Source organism: Echinops telfairi, unplaced genomic scaffold (assembly GCF_000313985.2).
Source record: "Echinops telfairi isolate 266 unplaced genomic scaffold, ASM31398v2 ScPeMD7_443;HRSCAF=831, whole genome shotgun sequence".
Classification (NCBI taxonomy): Eukaryota; Metazoa; Chordata; class Mammalia; order Afrosoricida; family Tenrecidae; genus Echinops; species Echinops telfairi.
Window position 1 is genome coordinate 46,029,535 of NW_022104341.1, and position 24,823 is coordinate 46,054,357.

Below are 24,823 nucleotides of genomic sequence, written 5' to 3' on the forward strand. Positions count from 1 at the left end.
AATTCAAATTCAAATTCATTGACTGATGAAGATAAAGCCTTGAGTTATGGATTACAGCTCAAGTTTAAGAATGAAGTATTCCAGTCCACATCATGATAAATGGAAGAAAGATTGAAGTTAACAAGAATTTAATTTTAGTTGGATCAACCCGAATGGAAACTTCTTTTGTCAGGTGCTGTTTTGTCTGCTCCAACCCACAGTGATGCTATGAGCAACAGAACAAAAAACTGTTGGTCCTGGCCCCCCACCACTAAACATGGGTTCAATAGGCACAATTGTACGGTTGAGATATATATTATATCTCTATAATATATATATATATTAAAGTCATCGCAAGCATGAGAGATAAAAGAGACAGATTGAAATAATGGAGTCAGACACATTTCATGGTAGCAATGCTCACCCCAGCCCCGCTTGGTGGTTCATGTGGAGAGAGAGGGAAGGGAGGGACAAAGGGAAGGGGAACAGGGGAGTGATGATGGGAGAGGAGAGGGGGAGCCCACGAGGGGTCAAGGGAGTAGCCAAGGGAGAGAGATCTTTATTAACCCCGGCCTATATCCCTTTGGAGGAAGTGCAAGCCCACTAGTTACAGGTAAAGGCATACGTCACAGAAAGGGGTTGCATTATAGGTTATAAAGTGATGAGAGGGGCACAATCTAGAGATATACACGCAATACGAAGAGGAGGGATTGGGGATATACATGTGACAAGATGGGCGGATCCTAGATTCAGGATGGCAGCTTAACTTTGGATGTCACAGAGTGGGTTTGATCTGTTTTCTAGGGTGTAAACCCCACCTACAGGAACCAAGCTAATGGTTACAAGCCTCAGGGAGAAATAGCCCATTGTTCCTGGCAGCAGGGAGCAGGCCCACCCGTGGTGGGAGGAGACAGCAGTGTGGCAGCTGATTGCCTCAAGGGAAGTAACTTTTACCATTAGCTGCAAGCAGTGTCCTAAGTCTAACATATTTGGGGAAGATGACTTGGGAGAAATCTTTCTGTTTCCCACAGTCCTGCACCACCCTCACAAGTGTTCTCAGGTTTAAGCCCATTGTGGCAGCCACAGTGTCAGTCCATCTTGTCAAAGGTCTTTCTCTTTTTTACTGCCTCTACCAAGTATGACGTCCACAGTGATTCTGTCTTTCTTTCCCCACTTCTAATGACCTTTTGCTTTCTCTGTGTACCATTTTCATGATGTCATCCCACAGCTCATCATGTCTTCTGTCATTAATGTTTAGTATGTCAAATCTGTTCTTGAGATATTCTTGAAATTCGGGTGGCAAATACTCAAAGTCATATTCTGGCTTTCGTGGACTTGTTTTCATTTTCCCATAGGAGCAACTAATGATGCATTCCACACTCAGCCACTGGCTTGGTTTTAGCTGCTAGTATTGAGCTTCTCTAGTGTCTCCTCTCACTCACTACTATTGAGTTAAGGCTGACTCATAGCGACCCCGTGTGAGTTTCTGAGACTGTAACCATTTATAGAAGTAGAACGCCCAGTCTTTCTCCTGTGGAACTGCTGATAGTTTGGAACTGTCAACCACGCGGATCATAGACCAACACTTAACCACTACACTACTAGGGCTTATGTAGTCAATTTGATTTTTGTGTATTCCATCTGGAGAAGTACATGTGTATAGTCAACTTTTGTGTTGTTGAAAAAAGATATTGCTATGAATAAATAACCGATCTTGCAAAATTCTATCATACAATATCCAGCTTTGTTCCTATCACCAAGGCCACATTTTCCAACTATTGATCTTTTCTCTTTGTTTCAAACTTGATTCCAGTCACCAGTAATTATCAATACATCTTGATTGTTTGCTTGATCAATTTCAGATTGAAGTTGGTGATAGAATTCTGCAATCTCTTCATCATAAGCTTCAGTGGTTTGTGCACAAATTTGAAAAATAGTTGTATAGACTGGATTTCTTTGTATGTGCATAAATATTATCCTATCATAGACAGCATTCTATTTCAAGATCTTGAAATGTCCTTGATGAAGAATTCTGCCATTCCTCTTCATTGTCATGCCCGGCATACTGAATCCTATGATTTCCTGATTCAAAATTTCCAATACCATACCATTTCAGCTCACTAATGTGAGCTTGAATGTAACTTGAATGTCTATCTTTCTATGTTCCAAGAATTTTTTTACAACTTCCTATTTTCCTAGATTCATACTTTGTGCATTCCAAAAATCCACTGTTAATAGATGTTTGCAGCTGTTTATTCGTATTTTGAGTCAGCAAGGTCCTACCAGGTATATTCCATTATCATCAGTGTGGTCTATTCTACTTTGAGAAGGCAGCTCTTTCCTTGTCATATTTTGAGTGCCTTTGACCTGAAGGCACTGTCTCTGACAATATTCTGCTCTGTTCATGAGGTTGTCAGTACCTGACATTGTTTCCATGCTATTCATAAAGTTTTCAGTGACTAATTCTTCAGAAGTAGACAGCCTGTTCCTTCTTTGTAGTCTTTTTGAGTCTGGACGGTCTGCTGAAACCTGTTCATTTTATATGACCTTGTTGGTATTTGAAAAACTAATGACACATCTTCCACCATCACAGCAACACACAAACCACCACAGCACGACAAACTGACAGACAAGTGGTGGTCAAAACAAGTATAGCTTAAAGATTTAGTTCTACTCTTTCCCAGGGTCTACTGCTGCATCAAATACCTACTCGTTTATAGTCTTATTAGAAGCATTTAGTATTTTGTTTTTCTTGAAATGCAGAAATGTATGTTTCTGTGAATCAAAAACTTAATTGCTTTAATGAAAGGACATAGAAAGACACTTCAATATACCATATGAAAAAATAAAGGTTTATTTTTTTCTCCACTGAGATAGTTAATGCTTATTGTGCTAACCTGGCCAACAAACACACGTGGGGATAATTGAAGGGCAGAGAGATACATGGCTCAGTGTTCCTTGCCTTTCGAGTTCTCAGGTCTCTTGCTTTATGATGGTCAGACCAGCGTGCAGCTGCCTTAGGGAGTTCCCTGCTTCAGCTGGCAAGGCTTATTTCCTGCAGACATCCCCAAGGAGAAACCACATGGACCTATCCTGGTGCTGGAGTCGCTGTGTGGAGACCCCTGCCAGTGCTGAAATGCTTACACGTTCACTGATTCGGTTTTCCTCCTGCAGTCGGTGTCCTTGTGTGTGTTTTGTGAGATTGAGGAAGACTTTGTTGATTGGTGTCGGACATATGAGTTAATGTGGGACTTGTAGGCTTGGGCAGCACTGGATTGGAATATTTTCTGGATGTGCACTTAACCTTTATATAAAATTCTCTCTTATACATGAGATTCTATGGATTTGTTTCTCTGAAGTACCCAGACTAATACATTATATACCCAAACTAACACATCCACAGATATTTGTGAGCCATAGCAGCTTGGTCACTCCTGACGTTGCAAGCTTGCCTTTATCCCTGATACACCTGCCTTTGACCTAATAATTAACTTAAATTTTCTCATACAACCAAGTTTGACATGACTATTGTATATTTGGAGGATATTTGGAGGCCTGTAACTTTTCCTGTATTACTTCTTTAGTTAACACTCATTTTTATTCTACCTAGAATCGTGGTCTGCAAGTTTCCATTTTTTCAAACAAGTCATTAAGGCTCAGAGCTCTTTTTAACACATACAGATTATTATAATTCCATATACAAATGTTCAGAAATTTGGTCTCAGCTTTGCATCTAGGACTAACAGAAGAATGTTTCAGAAAGAAATCTGAGTTCCAATATGGGAATGGCATATACTCACTTGATAAGTATTATAGCCCATGGAAATTAATTTGAGCTTTAAACTTGCGCAAAAGAGTGATCTTAGAGGGTAATAATGTGTTAAAGGGAGCATTACAATACCCATTTTCATTTTGTGAATTGTTCTCATATTATGTACTGCCATCAAGATTGAAGCAAGCCTAAAGAAACCCTGACTATTGTTTAAACAGTTTTGCATAGTACATCTACTGTGAGATAGCATTAAGGAATGACAATTCCCTTCCAAAATTTTCATGAGAAAAGAGGAAAGCTCTAGAAATAACCTGAATGCTGACTTTTTGTAAGAATATGGTTTCCGAAGTGCAAGTTTCATCTTCATTCTTCAACCTATTTTTAAAAAAGTTTTATCTGACGAAGGTGGGAAGGTGACCTACCTTCTCTCTAGATGTTAAGTTTGAATACAATGACTTGTTCATGTAAATGCTTTGATAACCATATTTACTGGTGTCCTTATCAATGACAGCAGCACAAACTACTTTCAGTGCTAAATATGTGTCCAGGGGGCTTAAGAGTTTATAGAATGTTCTCTTTCCTTAGAGCAGTGGTTCTCAACCTTCCTCATGCCGCGACCCTTTAATTCAATTCCTCATGTTGTGGTGACCCCCATCCATAACATTATTCTCATTGATACTTCATAACTGTCATTTTACTCCTGTTATGAATCATAATGTAAATATCTGATATGCAGGATGTATTTTCATTGTTACAAATTGAACATAATTAAAGCATAGTGATTAATCATAAACCCATATGTAATTATATATTGCGAAATATTTATGTTTTCCAATGGTCTTAGGCAACCCCTGTGAAAGGGTCCTTTGACCCCCCAAAGGGGTTGCGACCCACAGATTGAGAACCGCTGCCTTAGAGCCTCTGAACAAGCTTCCAAATGTACTGTATATTCTTAAAGGAAAAAAAATAAACATGCTCTGCAAATTAAAATAAAGAAAAAAGTGTGGGAGCAAATTTACTTAGGAGTTCAATTTTAAAAACAAGGTAAGACTGCTTCCAAATTTCTGGTATCAATGTGTTGCCTGGTCTAAGACTCCACATCCAGGTGTGTGAACTCCCTGACAGGGTGTTTTGGGGTGGGCCCGGGTGTGAGGAACAGAAGGATTTCTCTTAAGTTGTCTCCCCAAAATATGTACCAGACTTAGCTGCTTAAACATAACTGTACAATAGGTAATCAGCAAAAGTAGGTCAAAGGTTATTCTCCTTAACATCAGCCATCTATAGTGGCTAGACTATTAGTCTGACTCACTCTAAATAAGACCCACTCCCTTCTAATAAAGATAGTGGTGGTCTGTTTACTTGTAGGAGATACCGGAGAGGTCAAACCTGCCCAAAGGTAACCAAGGTTAGGTAGCCATTATCAGCTGTCTAGATCAAGCAAACACCACTGTTTATCCCACAACAAATACAGGCACACCCCTAGGTCATCACCCTCCTATTGATTGTATTGCCTATGTTATTACCCCTCCTGGTGACTTAAGTTATTGTCTGCTATCAGAGAACTTGCATGCCTCCCAAAATAGTAGTTGTCGGTTTTATTATATAAAACATCAAAGTAATCAAACTTGTTCTAAAATGAATTGTATTACCCCTTTCTGTAATGTATAACTCTGTAATCAGACCCCCCTAAAGTAATATGATGCGTGGTTAGCAATAAATAATAAAGCTCCCTAGTTCTCAAAAGGGGGGCTGGCTGAGGGTAACTGGAGAAGGTGGCTAAGGAAAACGAAGCAGCGGTTTCTTCTCTAATGGCTAAGCCCCCTCCATGAGGACCATCAAGCCGAGCTGAAGTAAGCAACGCTACCATAAATTGCATCTGACTCCATTACTTAACTCCATCCTTTAACTCTCATGCTCTCTATAACTTTACTATAATCTCTACTTATTATCGCTGTACAATTGCACCTACCGAACCTGTGATGTTTTGTGGGGTTCCCTCTTCCTTTTAACCCCACAGCCGGGGAATTGAAGTACAGAAAGCACTAGAATACTGCTGGGTGGGAATGCCTCTGGAACAAAGATTAGGTCAGGGCTTCACTAATATGCATCATTGTCCTGGACTTTAATGCTTTTATGTATCCAAATGAGGATGTCAGAAAATCATAATGCCCAGTACGTTAATTTCAAATGCCTCCTGGCAGAAAAAGAGAGGTTCTTTGAAAAGAACTGTTTTTAAAATAATAAAACAAATAAAATAGAAACACGGCATGCAAAAGCTGATGGAGAAGGAAAGTGGACACCCAAACTGAGGAGACTTAAAACAGTTTGTGGAAAAATTGACTGAAAAGATAATGGAAGGTAGAATTGGGATCATGATAGTGGGGGGGAGGGGGGAAGGAAGCGTTTAAGAACTAGATGAAAGTTGTGAGTTTCATCAATGCTACACTGAACCCCAAGTGACTCATCTCCCCACTACCCCTCTGCAAGGGATGTCCAGTTGTCTACAGATGGGAATTGGGTACCCATCACGTGCTCCCATCATTCACAATGATAGGATCTCCCCACCCCTTGGTGCTTGATACCTGGTCCCCTAGATCCTTCATGATCACACATGCTGGTGTGCTTCTTCCATGTGGGCTTTCCTTTCTTGCTTCTGGGCTAGATGGCCGCTTGTTTACTTTCAAGCCTTTAAGACCCCAGATATCTCTCCATAGCTGGGCACCATCAGCCTTCTTCACCACACTTACTTATGCACACATTCATCTGCAGCGTTTATATGGGGAAGGTAATCACACAATGATGGTTTTTGTTTTTTGGTGTCTGCTACCTGACCCCTTCAACATCTCATGATCACACAGGCAGGTGTGCTTCTTCCTTGTGGGCTTTGTTGCTTCTGAGCTAGATGTCCACTTGTTTACCTTCAAGTCTTTAAGACCCTAGATGCTATATCTTTTGATCGCTGGGCACCATCAGCTTTCTTCACTACGTTTGCTTATGCACACTACGTTTGTCTTCAGTGATCATATTGGGAAGGTGGGTATCACGGAATGACCATTTAGCTGAGCAAAGTGCTCTTGTGTTAAGGAAATGCGTGCAAGGAGACCCAATGTCCACCTGCTACCCTACTTCTAAACCTATAAGTATATGCACATAGGTCTATTTCCCCCATAATCATAAATATATTTACATATGTATATGTCTGTATTTAGGCCTTTATGTATGCCCTTTGCCTCCTACTCCTTTCCTCTATTTCCTTATGCTTTCCTCCTGCCCCACTACCATGTTCAGCCTTCATTCTGGTTTCAGTAATTCCTCTCGGTTACATTGCCCTTGGTCACTCCCTAGAAGTCCTCCCATCCCCTCCCTGCCACTAGTTTTGAACACTCATTGTTCCCTTGTCCCTGGGTTGGCCAACACGGCCTCCCTTCCCCCACCTCCCACTCTCCCATGTTCCCCTGGGACCATTGGTCCTGTTGTTTTCTTCTTCATATTGTCTATCCAGTCTATCTTATCTAGATAGACCTGCAGAGATAATAATATGTACATAAAATTGCACATGAAACCTTGCAAACCTGGTTAGACCACAGGATGCACAGCAGTGCAGATGGGAACTGGAAACACAGGAAATCTATGACTGATGAACCTCTTAGGACCAGAGGTGAGAGTGGCAATACTGGGAGGGAAGTGGGTGTAGAAAGGGGGTGCTGATTACAAGGATCTACATATAGCCTCCTCCCTGGGGCATGGACAACAGAAAAGTGGGTGATGGGAGACGCCAGGCAGTGTAAGATCTGATAAAATAATAATTTATAAATTATCAAGGGTTTATGAGGGAGGCAGGAGCAGCGAGGGGGGTGGGAGAAAAATGAGGAGCTGATTCCAGGAGCCCAAGCTGAGTGTGAGAGTTTTGAGAATGATGAGGGCAACGAATGTATAAGTGTGCTTTACACAATTGATGTATGTGTGGATTGTGATAAGAGTTGTATGAGCCCCAATAAAATGATTTTATAAAACACACACAAAAAAACAAATCCAAAAGAGAAACACTAAGATAGTTGAAATCAATAAGTCTGAAAGATAAAAGTAGTAAAATTGAAGCAATGGAAGCCTGAATCAATGAGCTTGAAGACAAATCTCTCAAAACTAAATTAAAAGAACTATCTATATTTTTAAAAATCCCAATAAAATATAAGAATTTTGCCAGACACAATATATATTGATAAACAGCTTTGAAGAGAAAGGACAAGAAGTAGACACAAAGGATATATATTACAGGACATTATTTTTTAAAATTAAATAGATCTGTTTGAGAACTCAGAGCACCTGGTATTTTCAATGGCCCCATAGAGCCCACAGGAGAGCTGGGCAACGAGAATCTAAGAAATTCTAGAAAGGATCAATGGATTAAAAGTATGGGCTGTGTGAACAACAGTACCATTCCATGCCTGAAAGAATGACAACGACATATCTGTCTTGAAAGAAGTATCGTCAGAATGCTCTTTAGAAACCAGCATGGGGAGATATCGTGCCATATACTCTGCATATGTAGTCAGGAGGGCCAGTCCCTGGAGAAGCAGTTGTGTTTTATTGCGGGGATTTTGAAAATAGGGGTTCAGGTGAAAGACAAGCAAACAACCATCCACAGTATTGATTCACATGATCTCTGTAAGAATGGGTTCAAACAGAAGAATGGTTGAGGGACTGCCATAGATCAGGACATGTTCTGTATCGTCAGAATGAGCTGAATCCAACTGGACCTCATCTAACAATAACAGCACCAATGAATAATGTGAGTTAATATATTTTTGTCTGTGTTTATTGGCAACTTGAATGTATTCTCTGGTAAAGTACCAATTCATGTCCTCTGTCCATTTTGAATCTCAAAACGGTACCACATATTCTTTCCCAACTGATGTTAAGTGAGATGTTTGGGTAAAGAATTATGGGAGAATGTGCTGAGAAATGTGAAAATAGGGTAGAATAAATATCCACTGTCAGTAAAAAAAAAAAGATAATGGAATTTTTCCATGAACTTTTAGAAACCCCCTCATATATAAACAGAAAAAAGGTATGCTATCCAAGGAAAAAACTATCATTTTGAAGTTGAAGATCTTAAAAAGATTTTCAAAAAGCTCCCGAAATAAATACACTTAGTAATATAGGAGTCCCATGCAGAGTATATTTATTTTAAAAATGCTTTGCTATAGCCAATATGAGTTTCTGCAGTGGAAGAAAAAGTTCCTGGTGGGATCTGAGGGAGCATGTTTGGTCTTGACTATGCCCAGTTGAAATGATTGTGGTGATCATCCATCGTGTTGGTGAAGATACTTTGGACAGTCTTGAGTATGTGAAGTTGTGATTATTCAAAAAGGCCAACCCTCCTCCCTTCCCCTACCTCCCATACTCCCATGTCCCTCTGGGGCCATTGGTCCCTTTATTTTCTTCTCACATTTTTTCCCCAACCTCTCTTATCTAGGTGGGTGTGCCTTGAAAATGAATGTGTGCATAAGTAAGTGTGGGGAAGAAGGCTGATGGTGCCCAGCTATCGAGAACTATAGTGTCTGGGGACTTAAAGGCTTGAAAGTAAACAAGCGGCCATCTAGCCCAGAAGCAACAAAGCCCACATGGAAGCAGCACACCAACATGTGTGATCATGAAGGGCCGAAGGGACCAGGCTTCAAACACCAAAGGCGGGGTGGGGTGGGTGGTGGGTGGATCATATCCTCATCAATGAGGGTGGCGCATGATGGGGACCCAATGCCCATCTCTAGACAACTGGACATACCTTACAGAGGGGTAGTGGGGAGGAGATGAGTCACTTAGGGTTCAGTATAGCAATAATGAAACCCACAACCTTCCTCTAGTTCTTAAACGCTTCCTCCTCCCAACTACCATGACCCCAATTCTGCCTTGCAAACCTGGTTAGACCAGAGGATGGACAGCGGTACAGATGGGAATTGGAAACACAGGGAATGTAGGACAGATGAACCCTGCAGGATCAGGGGTGACAGTGGCGATACCAGGAGGGAAGGGGCGGGTAGAAAGGGGGAATTAATCACAGGGATCTACATATAACCTCCTCTCTGGGGGATGGGCAACAGAGGGGTGGGTGAAGGGAGATGCCAGGCAGTGTAAGATAAGATATAATAATAATTTATAAATTATTAAGGGTTCATGGGGGGCGGGCGGAGGTAAGGGGAGGGGAAAAAAGGAAAATGAGTTGATTCCGGGAACCCAAGAGGAAAGCGAATTTTGGGAATGATGAGGGCAAAAAATGTATAGGTGTGCTTTACACAATTGATCTATGTATTGTGATGAATTGTATGAGCCCCAATAAAATGATTAAATTTTAAAAAAAAGGCCAATAGAAGCCGATAGTTTGTTTCCATTGGTTGCCATCAAGTTGGGTCCAATCCATGGAAATCCCCTGTACAACGTTAAAAATAAATGGTACTTTGTCTTTGAGGTAGTTAAATAATCTGGTGTCAATTTGAGAGGATTGCAAGTGAAGGGGTGGAGTCTGGCCTGTCAATCAAGATATAACCAATGAGGCCTCTGTGTGGGCATGGCCTTCTCCATAGAATTCTGGGAACTCCTGTATCTCCTCCTTGGAGGCAGGAGACTTTTCTCTCTCTCTGCTCACTCCCTGAGAGACTCTCTACTGACAAGACACATGAAACTACGCTAGTGCCCTGAGTTGGAGAAGCCATGTGGAGACCCCTGAGATGCTTCTACTGCACTGGATCCACAAGACTTTGCACTCACTGGCCTGTGATCTTCCTTCATTCTGTGTCATTGTATGTATTTTGTGAGTCTGAAGAGGACTTCATAGATTGGTATCGGACATATGGGCTAATATGGGACAGATGGGCTAACGTTGGACGTATGGACTTGATCTGGACTGGGCTGGGATGTTTACTCAATATTCAACTGCTCTTGTATATAAAGCTCTTTCTTCTACAAATATGTGTGTTTATGAATTTGTTTCTCTAGTCTACCCAGACTAACACAGTCTTGTGTCATCATCATGATTATTGACATGTTTGAGTCCATTGTTGGGGCTCCTTTCTGAGCACTGTATCAGATAATTCTGTTGAGATCTGTAGAGGGTTTGGATTTTTTGGAGGGGGGGCTCCTATTTGGAAGTAGATCACTAGACTTTCTTCCTCGTTTTCTTAGTTTGAAAGCTGCTTCAAAGCATCTCCGCCATGGATAATCTTTCTGGTAATCCAGATATGTTTCCAGCATCATAACAACATGGAAGCCATCACACTATAACAAACTGGTAATCGGTGGCTAAGATGAGTTTAGGATAGCAGCAATGATTGATCCTACAAATACAGAATTGTTACATTTAAATTGACATGTTTGCACATTACTGCTGACAATTGTAAAGTAGTACAATCTTGGAAGCAACACAGCAACAGGAAACACAAACTATAAAGACAACCACAGCTTTTACCCTAGGAGTATTCCCTCAGGGAATATATCCTAAGAAAATAATTCCACCTAAGCAAAGAAAAAAACCTATGTGTAAGAAAATATTCATGATAAAAGCTTTATAATAACAACCACAAAAAATGAGCCTGAGAAGCAGCTTATGTATAAAACATTTAGTAAATTATGGAACATTAAGTTTACGGAAAATTATTAAGCCATTAAAATTATAATGATGAAGACTATGAACATGGAACATGTTTATGTTATAATGTTAAGAGAAAAATATGGAATTAAAAAACTACATTATGATTGCATCTGTTTTAACATATGCACATGAGTTAAAAGAAAATGTGAAAAACTGACTATTATACTGTTGTTTTAGTGGACTGATGTGTGATTTTTTTTCCTGTTTGTCAAAAAATCTATTTAGTGTGATACATATGAGGATATGTAAAATATTTCTATAAATCTGTAGAAACCTTCATTCAAAAAACAGCAAAATGTGAAGTTATTGTTTCTTGATGCGGTCTCTGTTTATGGCTATACACTTCTGAAGTCAGTTTTTCCTTCTTTCTACCACTGTACTAAAGAATTACACACTCTGATTGATACCATGTCAAAGCTGCAGTTTTGGCATCCTGGATTTTCAAATAACTCCAGAATTATTTTCTTTCCCATTGTTCTTTGAGTTTGAGTAAACAAAAAGATGTCTAACGGGGCAATATTAGGGCTATAGGATGAATGGGGTTAGGGTTCTTAGTGAAGTTATTGCAGGACAACCCTGCTTACCTGGAAGAGTAAGCAGATAGATTGTTGTGATGGAAATTAAAATCCTCAGCACTTTTCTGGTCTTTTGGTCACCAAGGCAGTTTTCCATTTTCTTAAAACTTCTTTATAATATGTCCCCCCAAATCATCCCATGTCCTTTAAAAAACTGGTTAAGATTACCTGTCTGGATTCTGGAGAAAAATATTATCATAACTTTCTGAGCTGACCGCTCTACATTTAGCATAACTGGGCCAGCAAATTCTGTGGGAAATCACTGTCTTGCTTGGGCTTTTTTTAAAGCCATCGTAGGAGACTGCAGGATCGGTGACTTATTTAACGTAGCTTTTCTAGCCAACAAATGACCTTTTCCTGCACGGTTCTGAGTAAGAGGGTGGGGGAAGACACTAATAAGCTTCACCTGTGAATAATTGTTGAGAGGCTATATTGTGATTGCCCTCTTTTGTTCTTGGTAAGTTGGTAGGTGTCAGTTAGTTGCTTCTGACCCACAGTGACCCTATGCCCAACAGAAGGAAACGCTGCCCAGTCCTCTGCCATCCTCACAGTTTTCCTTTGCTTGAGCCCTTTGCTGCAGCCACTGTGTCAACCCATCTCCTTGAGGGCCTTCCTATTCTTTGCTGCTCCTCTCCTTTACCAAGCACAATGTCCCTCTCCAGGGACTGGTATGTCATGATAACATGTCTAAAGTATGTGAGACAAAGTCTTGCCATCTTTGCCTCTAAGGAACACTCTGACCATACATCTTCTATGATAAACTTGTTTGTCTGTGGTACTTTCAATATTCTTCATCAGCGCCACAATTCAAAGGATTCAACTGTTCTTTGGTCTTTCTTATTCAATATTCAACTTTCACGTGCATAGGAGGGCATTGAAAATGCCATACCTTGGGTCAGGTACACCTTAATCTTCAAAGTAACATGCTTGGTTTTCAATATTCTAAAGAGGTCTTGTGCAGCAGATTTACCAATTACAACATGCCTTTTGATCTTTTGAATGCTGCTTCCATGAGAATAGATTATGGATCCAAGGAAGACAAAATTCCTGACAACTTCAACCTTTTCTTTATTTATCATGATGTTACTAATTGATCCAGGTGTGAAGATTTAGGTCTTCCTTACACTCAGTTGTAATCCATACTAAAACCTGCAATCCTTGATCTTCATCAGTATGTGCGTCAAGTGCTCCTGACTGTCAGCAAGCCAGGTTGTATCACCTGCATACCACAGGTTGTTCATAAGCCTTTCTCCAATCCTGATGCACAATTTTCATATAATCCATTTTCTTTGATGATTTGCTCTGCGTACAGATTGAATAAGTATGGTGAGAAAATACAACCCTGATGCACACCTATCCAGATTTAAAATCATGCAGAATGCCCTTGTTCAATTAGCACAAGTGCCTCTTGATCCATGCACATGTTCTTGATGAGCACAGTCATATATTCTGGAATTCCCATTCTTCTCAAGGATATCTGTAATTGGTTATGATCCACATAGTTAAATGCCTTGGCATATTCTATAAAACACAAGTAAGCATCTTTCTAATATTCTCTTCTTTCAGCCAAGATCCATCTGACATGAGCAATGATATTCCTTGTTCCACGCTCTCTTCAGAATCTAGCATGAGTTTCTGGAAGATCCCTATTAATGTACTGATGCAACTGTTGTTGAGTGCTCTTTAACAAAATTGCACTTCCATGTGTGTTGGAAACCATGCTAGCCTGCGGCCCGCTTTAACCTTATAAGGCAATGTCTTGGTTCACTTTCGCTTTCCTACTGCACCACCGTTTCTCCGAAATGACGTGGGCCTTTGGCATTTCTGTTAGCCAATCAAATATCGACCGTTGCACAGCCTGTTTAGCATATCCTGTATGAAAGATCCGCCTATCACCTACCGCCAAGTTGTATTTGTAACCAATCTTGTTACGCCTCGTCCGATCTCAAGTACCTCCTCATTGTGTGCTTCCTCCCTGTATCAGATAAAGACGCCACCGGAGCTACAATAAAGCAGAGCTTGATCAGCTTGTGTCTTGCTCTCCGTCTCCGTGTCTTTTTTCTCATCCAGGTCCTCTTCCCCTTGGGGGTCCCAGGTTATGTGTCCTGCCGGTCGGGACGCGACACATGTGATAGCAAAGCCGGTCGGGACGCGACACATGTGATAGCAAAGATATTGTTCTGTCGCTTGAACATTCTGTTGGGTTGCAAATACAGATTTCTTCTACTCAGTTGGCCAAGTAGCTGTCTTCTAAATTTCCTGGCAGAGACTAGTGAGCGCTTGTTGAAACATTTCACTGGTGTTCCATCAACTCCTGGAGCCTTGTTTTTGGCTAATGTTTTCAGTGCTGATTCTCTTACTTCACTATCCTTGGCTCTTGCTCATATGCACCTTCCTGAAATGGTGGAGTGTCAACTAGTTATTTTTAGTATGACTGTGTACTCTTTCAGTTTCCTTTTGATGCCTCCTGCATCAATCAATATGTCGTCCATAAAATCTTTTCATATTGGAGGTTGAGGCTTGAATTGTCATCCTGCTGAGTTTAAAAGGAGCTGTATGAAAAACAGGAAGTGGATCTCACTACCAGCAAAAGCCAAGAGTGGAGAATATCCTGTGGACTCCCATGTCCCAGAGTAGTGAACTGCTTGATCCAGAAAACAGCTGTGACACCAACGTGGTAACAGCAATAGAACCAGGAGCCAGAACAGGGAACAAACTGCTGGCTTTTCCTGCCCACACGCTGTTAAAGCGGAGTGCTTTGGTGCAGGAGACCGGCTTGTGTAATGGGGTGCCTCTGGGCACTGAATTGTGAAGGTAGGTGAGTTAGTTCATTGTGCCAACCTGGCCGATAATCACATGTGGGGCTAATTGAAAGGCGGAGAGATAAATGGGTGGTGAGCCTCGCCTTTCTAGTTCTCAGATCTCTTGCTTTGTGATGGTCGCACCAGGGTGCAGCTGCCTTAGCAGTTCCCTGCTTCAGCTTGCAAGATTGACTTCCTACAAGACATCCCCAAGGAGAAGCCACATGGACCTATCCCGATGCAGCCCTGGGTGCTGGAGCAGCCGTGTGGAGACCCCTGCTAGTGCTGAGATGCTTATTTGTTCACTGACTCAGCTTTCCTCCTGCAGTCGGCATCATTGCCTCTGTTTTGTGAGGTGGAGGACTTTGTGGACTGGTGTTGGGTTAATGGGTTAATGTTGGACTTGTGGGCTTGGGCAGCATTGGGTTGGGATGTTTTCGTGATGCACATTTTCTTTACATAAAACTCTCTTATACCTGAATTGCTGTGGATTTGTTTCTCTAAAGTACCTAGACTAATACAGTAGGGCTTGCTGACCCACAGAGATGGAACTTTCAGAATGTGGTTTACTTGAGTGCAGTGCTCTTGGAGACTCAATTCAGGGCGTTGGTTCACCGACACATTGAGTTGGATACCCTTGGTGAGCTGATACTTCCAGTGGAGTGGCATGCCCTGTGAGCATTTACTAGCAGCGCTGAAAGAACTTTGTAACATATCCTGAATGAACCACTGTGCTCTGAGCATTTCTCATCTGTATTGCAACCTGTTAATTTGCTCATAAACCCCATAATCTTAAACACCGTCTGCGAGTCTGTGTAGTCATTACAATGAATTATAGAGTTCAGATGAAGATGAAGAATGCTGTTTGAGATGGGACACAAAGACTAATACAAATACTAATACAAATAGTTTCCTGAGGAAACTTGTCTGCAGCTGTCTCCTGGTCACAGACACATGTTTAAATATTTTTGGTTTGGAAAAAAAAAATCTTTGCTTATATGAACTGGAATACTGATAGCAACACTTTTTCACTTGCCCTAGAATATTTAAATAAAATATAGTGGAGACAAAATAGTCAAGGGGATAAAATAGTATATAATCTATTGCCCTTGCATATATTCTGACTCATAAAAGGATTTTTCAAGGCTGTAATCTTTATGAAAGCAGACTGACTCATCTTTCTGCCATAAAGCTGTCTGGCTGGTGGTTCAAACTGCTCACCTTTCAGTTAGTAGTTGAGGGCTTATGCACTGCACCACTGGGGGCTTTAAAAAAAGTGTTTTCAAACTGATGGTGATAGCAATTGCACAATTCTCCTTGATGTGATTGAACTATGGAATGATATAATATATTAAATAATTTTTAAAAGAAAAAATAAAAATAAAAAATAAAAACAGCACACTATGAGACAAAATGATTAATGAAAATGTATAAGGAAATTCTACTTGACATCTCTGGGGAAATAGTTGCTTTGGCTTAGCAAAGGAAAATCACTGTACGCATAGGCAGTATAAATTATTTCTTATAATAAAAGTTCTTACATAACAGTGGAGATCCAGTGGAGCTGTTCTGAGTCTTAGCATCCAACGAACAGTTTTCTTTACATCACCACCAGTTACAGAGACATGAAACTTAAGCATAATTGGCTACACACTGGTGTATTGGATAAAAACATTTGCTGATTCTACATTTTCATTGACTGCCATCACCTCCACTCTCACCTGCACTGATTCTGATGTGTTGAATACATACAATTGAATACGCATTTGTCTTTGTGTCTGTATATGTGTCTATCTGTTTGTGGCTACTTTTAACTTTTGTGAGTTATAGATTATTTTATGCATATGCAAAAATATATATGAAGCAGGCATGCAATTTAAAGACTAATTATGGTGCAAACACTTGTGTAATAGCCACCATGTTAAAAGGAAACTGGAATATTACCAGTAGCTCAGATTTGCCCACTGACAGCCTTTCTTAATCCCACTAGTGGTACCTATAATCAAGAAGTACTGTCCTGATTTTCAGGAATAATCATTCCCTTGATTTGCTTTTTCTCATGAGTCCCTGTAGCACAGAATTGGATTAATCATAATTCTTGGCTCATGGCACACTGTCATAATAAATTTGTGCATACCCCTCTAGTTTTCATTTTATCTTATCATTATATGATGAAACTTACGGATCCACACCTAACCTAGCAAAGCCCCTGACAAAGCTGTAGACCATGACCATGCCTTTCCGTATTCTCCTCAAATTACCCACCTATTGTATACTCCCTAGAAGAACCAGAGATCCTGAATGTTGTGTTATTCTTCCCTTGCTCTTTTAAAAATGATTTTGTCATTTATACATGCCTTTCTGAGCATTATATGTTTAATATTCCTGGTCTTGAATTTATGCAAAGGAAACTATACATATGCATTCTTTGGTAGCTTGAACCTTTGACTCAAAATTATGTGTGTAAGATTCATCCCTGTTGATGTGCACATCTGTAGTTTATCTGGTTTAATTCTGAGTATTTAATTGAATGAACATACCATGATTTATTGATTCAATCTAATATTGATTGGCAATTTGGTTTCCAGTGTTTGAAATTATAAACAGTGTTGATATGAACATTTAAAAATACGTCCTTGGATGTACATGTACAGGGGTTCTCTAGATTATATTTGGGAGGTCACCCAACTGTACGTTTTGGCAGGGTTTGGGAATCAATATTCAACCAAAGATGAGGTCAAATACGAATGCCATTATAAAATAATTAATTTTGGTATGTAGAGCAGCCTGAAATTTTAATATTAAAATGTAATGATCACAATCTACTACTAAAAGATTTAAGGTCTACTTTTAAATTTTGAAATGGCGCACTGATTTCTTAGTTATGCTGACTCCTATCAAATCTGTGGGAGCCCTGGTGACATCCTCGGTGACACATTGGCCTGCTAACTGAAAGGTTATCGATTTGAACTCACAAGTCACTCCAAGGGAAAGAGACGATGCTTTCTGCTCCAGGCTTTCTGCCTTGGAAATTCTGAGTGTCCGATGTGGTCACTGTTACTTGGAATTGGCTCGATGGCAGTGAAGTTTGCGAGGGTTTATGTTTGTACCACATTAAATGTTTTCAGGAGCTAATTCTTTTGAATTAAGATGGGGTGAAACAAGATATCGTTTCACCTACTCTGCCATCATACAGTTCTCTGGTGGTAATGCTGGTACCAGTTATTATGCTCTTCTTTCATTCTAAAAGCATCAGGCAAGTATACTGAAGACATCTTCACTTTAACTCGTGGATTTGAAAATTTGATCTACAGGGTGTTAATGCAATTTCATTGAAGCAATCCCACAAACTTAAGCTCTGGGTATAGCTCACAGAAGATGATGTCTGGCTATGCTCAGGAGCAGACTTAAGGCTGATGTTTTCACTTGTGTTGTATTTTATGGCTGTATTTTTTGCCTATACTGCTCCTACACACACTGAATGGAGAGAAAAATACCTTTCCCCTTGGATTTAGAAATGAGGCAATAACTATATGATTAGTTTTCCTGATAAAAGAAAAAAGTCATAGGGGAATTTCTCTCTGCATCTCAGCATACTAAAGGCACAATCATTCCAGCTTCTTCCTTGGAGTAAAGTGTTGGCAGAATCTTCTCAGCGAGTGTCACATAACGAAACATACTTTCTATGTATTTAAGTTTGATGGCTTTTTCAGCAGCTTCTGGCAAATAAATGATTTCATTGTTTCCTGATCTCAGGATATTATTCATTATGATGAGATTTTTATGATATTGATATTTTTGCTGTTTATTAACATGGAATAGCTGCTTCTTCTCATTTTAAAAACATTTCATGTAAAAACAATAAAAGGCAGTTCCGTATATGTGTCTCATGTAGATTGACATGGGTGAGAGAAGAATGGTGAAAGCAATCCAGTATTAGTCTATGTGTAACTACCAAGTCTGTAACATGAATGTTGAAAACAACACACCACAGGGGGTTGTGAGCAAAAGTCAGATGCACTTTATTTGTAAGTTATTCGTAATCTTTGCCATATTGTTGCATCTCTAATGGCCATTGAAAAATGCTTGTGATAGTTACAAAATCTCATGCCAACTTGAGGATATTAAGAGTGAAGGGGTAGAATCTAGCCTGTCAACCAGGTCACAGCCTAATGATGCCTCCTTGTAGGCATGGCCTTCTCATGAGGGTGCTGGGAACTTCCCCTCTCTCTCTGCAAGCCAGAGAGCTGGAGGAGTGATGTGGAAACCCAGGCAAGTACTGAGATGCTTCCATTGCCACTGGATCCACAAGACATTGTACCCACTGGCCTGTGATCTTCCTGATTTTGCATCATTGTATGTGGTGTATGAGCATGAAGACAAATCCATGGGCTAATATCAGACTTATGGGATACTATCAGATTCAGGACTTGATCTGGACTGGGCTGGGATATACTGTACATATATGAGTGTCTCTTGATTTGTTTCTCTGGTCAGCCCAGTCTAACACACTGCTATAGTAACTTATTTTTCATGAAACTAAGTTGTGATTAATGAAATTTATCAAATGGACATACATCTAGAGCACCACATCCAACATGTTTTTGTCTGACTCATGGAAGAAGCTTAAATAAATACTTAAGGATTGAATTTATACAAATGCACCCTATAAAAATACGGTCTTAGGAATCGAAGATTCAAAAGTTGTATATTTGGACATTTAAAATAGGACCCTTCTAAAGTAACTATTGACCAAAAGAGAAATAACAATAAAAATTAGAAAATATTTCAAACTAACAGTAATGGAAATGAGCTGACAGTATCTAAAATGTGAAATTCAACAGAAAAATGCTGACATTTAAAAGTAAAAAAAAAACAAAAAACAGTAAGCTAATCATCCATATTAAGAGTTAGAAAAAATACAAAAATAAACTCAAATAATAATAAGTAAGTAGGCTAGCAGAAATTAATGAAAACAATGAACAATTACCAGTGTAATATAAATTTTAAAAGACAAAAGTGGGTTCATTGAACAGATGAATATAATGAACAAACAGGAATAGTGAAGAAGAAAGAAATGACACAAACAAAATTAAGAAGGTAGAAAAAGTCATTAACACAGAAACTTTGGATGTTAAAAAGATAGAATATAATTAATTTACAGGTAATCCCATGGACACAAATTAGAACAACAGATTAAATAAATTGTATTCTTGAAAAAAATATGAAGAATGAATGAAGAAATATGAAGAAGGAATGGGTTTCACACAAGAATTCTAGGTTGATATACCATGAGAAAAATAAATAAATGTAATTCATTTTATTAATAAATTAGAAGGGAATACTCACATTATAAATAGATAAGCTAAATATCTAACCATGATTAAAACTCTGAGCAAACTTGGGATAGTTCTTAACCAATAAAAATGTTTGCAGCAATTATTAGGAAACCTCATGCTTAATGAAAATAGTATTATTGGAACTCTTATTATTTTCATTGTGTCCCAAATGTGCCTACTTTGGACTTGTCATCATGAAATCCCTAAAGAAAGGATATCGTGTTTGGTATAGTAGAGGCTCAATGTAAATGAAGGAAGCTCTCAATGAGATAGGTTAGCAAAATTGGCTGAAACATACCAACAACTATGAAAATGGTGCGGGACTGAGCAAGGTCTCATTCTGTTATACACAGGGTCACCACCAGGAGTCGGAGACACCTCAATGACAACCAATAACTACAAAATCCTATAAATCGTAAGAATCAGCACTACGTCATATCATTAAGAAAGGAAAAAAAAAATAGAGCCCAACTCAAGAACAGATTTGATGTACTGAACACTGCGTGTGATGATGGAGCACCAGACTAGTAGTCGGATGACACGCTTTTCATACACGAAGACATCAAAGTCAAGGGTATCATATTGGAAAAAAGAGCCAGGATAGAAAGAAAAGATCAAACTTGATTTCAGAAGAGTCTCTGAAATATGCTCTTGAACAAGTGGCTAAAGCAAAAGGAGGAAATGCTGAAATGAATGAGCTGAACAGAAAATTTCAAAGAATAGTTTGAGGGAGCAAAGTATGTGTATAATTTAATGTGTAGAGAAAACGTCACAAGGGAAGAACATATCCAGCATTTCTCAAGCTGAAAGAATTGAAGACAAACTCCAAGCCTCCAATGGAAATATGGAAGCATTCTGTAGGCAAAATACTCAACGCTGGAGGAAGCATCAGATGAAGAAGGAAGGGATACAGTCACTGCACCCAAAAGAATGTCCGACCATTTCGAGAGGTAGCACATGATCCAGGAAGAATGGGATGGAAGGACAAAGGGCAAACTGCATTGAAGGCACTGGCAAAAACGCAAAGTCCCATGCATTGATAGAGCACCATCTGAGGTGCTTCCACTAACAGATGCAAAGCGGAAGTGCTCAGGCATCTATGCCAAGAAATCTGGAATTTCCAGCAGACTGAAAGAGATTCTGACGTGTGCCAATTCTAAAGAAAGATGACCCAACAGAATGAGCAGCAATACTCCTGTCCGCAAGTAACATTTCTCTGAAGATAATTCAAAACATGACTGTGGTAGTCCATCAACAGGGACCTGCCAGAAGTTCACGATGGCTTCAGAAGAGGATCTAGCATAAGAGACATCCTTTCCAGGTGGCCCTTGGATGCAAGTCTTTGCATTTGACTGTGAATCATAACAAAGTATGGCTAGCACTATGAAGAATGGGAATTACAGGACACCTAATGATGCTTATAGGTAATGAGCAGTACTTTGAATTAAACAAGGCAACACCATGTGCTTTAAAATCAGGAAAAATGTGTGTCAGGGTTGTATCCTTTACTTATATTTATTCAGTCTAGACACTGAGCAAATAATCTTCTAAAATGGACAATATGAAAACCATTATGCACCAGCTTGGGAGGAAGACTCAATATACAACCTTCAATGTGTAGGGGATTCAACCTTGCTTGCTGAGCGTGAAGAAGACTCGAAGCACTTAATAATTGAGGTCAAAGGTTACAGAATTCAATATAGTTTAGAACTCAATATAAAGAAACAAAAATCCTCACAACTGGACCAGTGAGCAACAGCATGATAAGTGGAGCAAAAATTGAAGTTGCCAGTGATTTCATTTTACTTGTACCTCCAATCAACACTCATGGGAGCAGCAGTCAGGAAATAAAAGATGTATTGCATTGGACAAATCTGCTTCAACAGATATGTTTGAAGTGATAAAAAGCAAACATTTCATTTAGAATAGTAAGGTAAGCCTGACACAAGTTAGGATATAATTGCTTCGTATGCACAGGGGCACTGGACAATGAATAAGGAGACTACTGAAGAATTTATACATCTGAATTATGGTGTTGACAGAAATATTAAATATTCTGTGGACTTTTAGAAAAATTAACAAATCTGTCTTGGAGGAAGTAAAACTAAAGTGCTCTTTCGACGCAATGGTGCCAAACTTTGTTCCATGTACTTTGAATGGACCAGACCTTGAAGAAGGACAGTTTGTTCAGTAATGTAGAAGGTCGTCAACAAAAAAGGAAGACATTCAATGAGATGGATTGACACCGTGAACTCCAGTAAAATAAGAATTGTGAGGCAGGTGCGTAATAGAGCAATATTTTGTCCTATTGTACGTACGGTCACAATGACTTGGAATTAACTGGTCAGCACCTAACAGCAAAGCAACAACAACAACAACAACAACAACAACAACAACAGAAACCCTGATAATCAAACCCTGAAAACCCTGGGAGCCAATTAATTTCTGACACCCCTTAACAATAGTCCTGCATTATTTATCAATTGTCTGCTATCTATAGATCTCTGGTTTCCCAGGATTTTCTTTTCCCAGTGTTTAGGAATGTTCTCTTAACTTTAGTTATTGCTTGATGTGTGGTAGATAATGATTCTGCACTTTCTACAGTAACAAGATAGCACCTAATTTTACCTTCCTAATTTTATAGCACCTAACAAGATAGCACCTAATTTTACGTCTCCTTCCATTTTCTAAAACATTTGTTTAGTAATAAATACAGTATTTTATTATTTCCCCCAAATAAAAATGTACTACATTAATGTCTAATTTATGCGTGTGTTGCTTTGTTTCTATTCCTGCTTGTGTATTCAATAACTTTTCTTTCTAAAGTTTAATAATAGTGCCATCATACCAAAGACATGTTAAATGACAGTTATACTCATCACATATGATGACAAATGTACACACAATTTAATTGAAATTATGACAATGTAAATAGCTGTGTACATGTTTACTTATATATAGGAAATAATGACTGCTACCTATACAAAAAATGATTGTAAATTAAATTGTAAGATTAATTGCAATTTCAGAGATGGCATCGTGTGTAAAAAGGTGCAACTGGAAATCCTCAAATACTGAACAGTCAGGATACATCGGAAAAGGATGGCATTTCTTGACCAGCAACAGGCTGCAAACCCAGGTAGTTGGGTGAAAGTGGAGATTTTCTGTTCTCCTGAGAAAAGGGAAGATAGGGCAAAGTGCTCTAGTAGAAAGCTTTCTCCTACCTCTTTGCTCCTCTTAGCCTAGGTTCTGCCCAAGCCCCTTCCAACCCAACAAAAAATCCCTGCGAGCATGCTCCCTTGTGTCTTTCTAGTGATTTACACATTGCCTTTAAAATATGCATATTTTGAGACCAAGAATTCCTATGACTCGATTTTCCAGGATTGGATTGGTAAAGCAATCACATCAGGGTAGGTTTCTATCTTGTCAGGAACGGGAGGGTCTATTTAATCACTTCTTTTGACACTCTCATATTTCATGTATATGTATTTATTTAATTTATGAAACAAGCATAGGAAAAGGGTTTTAATTTATTCAATATTTATAAAGGATAGGAAAAATTGTCACCGTATGATTTCTTGCTGTTTCACCATTTGTAACCTTCATAGTTACATATCCAAGAGAAATACTCTTTATCAAGTCCTGCCATTTAGAATTGTTAGTTTGCATAAATTATCACAAAGTTTGTTATAGGAGCTAATCTTTAAAAATTTAATGAAAGCTTTTGAATATACCAAGCACATCAAAGTCATATATCTCATGTGTATTTCTATCATGGGGTCAATTCTCTCTGACATCTCGAATTTAAGGGAATTTGAGCAGAAAAGAAACCCTTTCACTTAACTATTTTATGCTCACCCTTTCAGAAAATCTCCAAAGCTTGATTAACTAATTTTGTCCTAAATAAAGTCTAATGATAGTCACTTGATTGGCAACTTTTTATTAGTTCTATTTTTGACAGCTAACCATTTTCTGAAACATACCACCCCAAATCACCTGTCTAATGAGACAAGTGGAAATCTGTTTCCTACAGGTGGACACGTCTCTTTCCACTCTCCTACCTATTACTTCTGCAGCCGCTGCGCTCACCTGCTCCCTGGGCGATGGCTTTGACTTCATCGGTAATGTGCCTCTGGTGTTAATCGTACAATATGGCTGTCTAATCGACCCTACCTGTGCTGTGCTCTTTTCCCCTCATCTCGCCCATTGTGCTGCAAGAATAGGATACATTTACTGCATTGCTTTGAAAGAAAGTGATTGTTAAACTAACACCATCCTACTCCATGAAGGTCTTCCCCAAGTGACTTTGCTGCCTGCTTTCTTGACAACACAAATGTTCACTCTTGGGAACGTTGCAATGCCAATAACGCTAGGGAAGAAAGAGGAACTGCAAAAAGATCATCACTCCGTTTTTTTTCATTAACAAACAAATTGTATCAAAGTCTTACCACAAAATTTAGAGTACCAAATGTAAAATACATGCATACTTTGAAGCACTGATTGAGTTTGGGGAATGGGCACATCATCTTAAATATGTTCTCTCTCTCGTTTTTTTAGGAAACTTATTGAGACTAATACACTGTATAACAATATAAGGCCAATTTCACAGTTCTGTCCTTTGGCCTGTTTGTTGAGCAGGTTTATTGTGGAGAATTTGTTTTCTTTTTTTTTTTTTAATCAATTTATTGGGGCTCATACAATTCATCACAAGA